We start from the raw sequence: 2,615 nt of genomic DNA, 5'->3' as shown, positions 1-2,615 counted from the left end.
AGGCGTGTGTGTGCGTGCATATGTGTGTGCAAGCGCGTGTGTGTGTGTGTGTGTGCGCGCAGCGGTATACTTTCAAACGTCAGCTCAGAAATGTCAAATTCACATTTGTTTATTTACACGCCAGTGAGGGCGCAGAAAAATTAAAGGAATAGAGGAGATCGATGCCACACTTATGTATGTTAAATATGAGGCTGCACACAGCAGCTAGCTTGGCTTAGCAGATAATGAGAGTGGTATTAATCTTCCCACCTAAATCTTGCCAAGAAAGTGAATAAGCATAATTATGAAAAATGAAATTTCTGACTCAGCAAGTCAAGCTAAGGATGGATTTGACTACAGTTCATCCACATAATCCTCCTGCAGTTATTTTCCATTGCAAGTGTACCGCAGGCCTGAATGGAAGTATGAGAGAGAGAGAGAGAGAGAGAGACCTTTTTTTTTTTTACCCTTTATCCTCTTTTGGTCCAACACACAATGAAGAAGAAGCCAACAAATGCCTTTTACTGTGGAAGGTGTTGGCAGGGAGGGTCATTTGATTTCTTTTGCTTCTTTCTTTGTCATTCAATGAATGTCTTTTTTTAGTTTGTCTTTATTTGTGTGTGTATGTTTTTGAAAAAAAAAAAAAATCTCACCCACCATGAATGTTTAAAAAGCCTGTCAAAAATGTAACGAAGGTCACATTTCTGACATTATTTAAGAGAGTTTATCACTGGAGCGAAAAGGGAAGCGTGAGTCCTTTTCACTACTTATCTACCTCGGTTTACCTCTGGGTAAACTTCCACTGTATATTTAATACCTACTTATACCTACGCTATGTGATGGGCTGCTTCAGTTACATTACATTTGATACTTCCTGATGACTTTCCTGTGATTGTCATCCCATTTTGTGTTTTTCTCTTACTTTGTTCTGATTTATGGATGGTAAGGGTGCTGCTGCTTTCTCCTCTCGCTCCACCTGTTGTGTGGACTGAAGGACGGAAAACACACGCACACACACAGTTTCTTATTTATCTCCTCGGGTGTTTCTGAGGTGCTGAGCCAGTATTGATAACATGTTTTGTTCATTTTGTCCATTATTGAGTAATGGCACGAAAAGAGAATGAATGTCTGCTTTTGTTTTGTACGTCAGTGCGCAGCTGCCCTTGCCATTCCTGTTTTATACTACCTCATTTAAGAATTTGTTTTGTTGTCTTATTGTTTTCCTAAACTCAGGGAACAAGGTTTAGTACGTTTGAAAAGTCATGTAGTGTTACATGCTGAACTGACAGGGTATCTTCTCAGTACTAAACCATTGTAGTATGTAATTGCCTAATAGAATATGCTATGAATGTATCTCCGACATTGTGTGCCAGTAGCTCAGACGTTTGTGCTGCCCTCCCCACAGATGGAAACCCCCTCTGTAGTGTCTCCTCAGGTCCTAAGACGTCTGTTTTTACAACAGACTGTTGTTTATTGACTTCTTCCTTTTTATTCGTGTAAAGATTCACACCAGAAGTGCTTGCAGTGACATGTCGGTACAGAAAAGCTTTATAATTGGCCTTAATGTGGGAAGCGTCCCTCAGATGCTGAAACCGAAGCCTAATCTTTCTGAGGGAGAAGCTCCACATGAGGATGCAACACGTGAAGAATGATTGTAGTAAAAGCAAGGAAAGTGTTAAAAGTGAAGAATTGAATGAACACCTTGAAATGTTTTACTTGGGAAAAAAATCTATATTTTTGTTAGAATAATAATGTACTACTGAGTACACATTGTAGTTGTTTCAGGTAGTTTTTTTTTTTTTTTTTTTTTTTTGGCTTTGCTGTAGAGTAGGTAAAGATTAGCACTTGTCTGCCAGGTAGTTTTTGTATTATCGGCCAATGTGCGGCGGTGACTGTGACGCTATACCCCAAAGACTTGTTTGCTACCTGAGTTTATTTTAGTCTCTCAACTAATCTCTGGCAGAAGGTTACTGAGGAATGTGAAATAATCGAAACAGATTAGACCAAAGATGAAACACGGCCTTTGAGATGAGTTGAGGCGCTGCTCCTCAAACGAAGCCTTGCACATTAGTGGCCTTGACCCGCGACAAAAGAGTGGAGATGGTTGCAGGTTCAAACTCTGAGTAAGTGCCAGCAGGAAGTGTGGGCACTTAATGACGATGGAGTGACAATTAATAATCAGTCTTATGCACACGAGCCAAATGATCCTGCTGCAGAGTTCCTCGAAAACTGCTGTAAACAGATGTCTGTACATTGTAGGTGAAAATTATAAGAGTTTAATACAGTATATTATATTGTTTAGAAGTCTGTGTTGCAACAGTGCAGTCATGTGTGAATGTGCACCCGCTGATTTTTCACCTTACAAAATGATTTGAAAAGATTTCCTCACATGGGACGTACATAATGTAGGCTTTTAAAACAAGAATTACAAGTGACATATTCACATTTCATGCCTTTAGATGATTTAAAGATCTCAGAGTTTCATAGTACAAAGATTGTAGAAAGGTCAGTGGGTGTACAAGCGTTTTCACATGTCTGTGTTTTTAATCAGAGGATTCTGCAGAGGATTCAATCATGGGAAATGTTGGTGATGAGAAGTGACACAATCAGTTTAACTTTCATTTGAAAAGCAAACA

Source organism: Chaetodon auriga, chromosome 1 (assembly GCF_051107435.1).
Source record: "Chaetodon auriga isolate fChaAug3 chromosome 1, fChaAug3.hap1, whole genome shotgun sequence".
NCBI classification, from domain to species: domain Eukaryota; kingdom Metazoa; phylum Chordata; class Actinopteri; order Chaetodontiformes; family Chaetodontidae; genus Chaetodon; species Chaetodon auriga.
Note: the sequence above shows the minus strand (reverse complement) of the source record.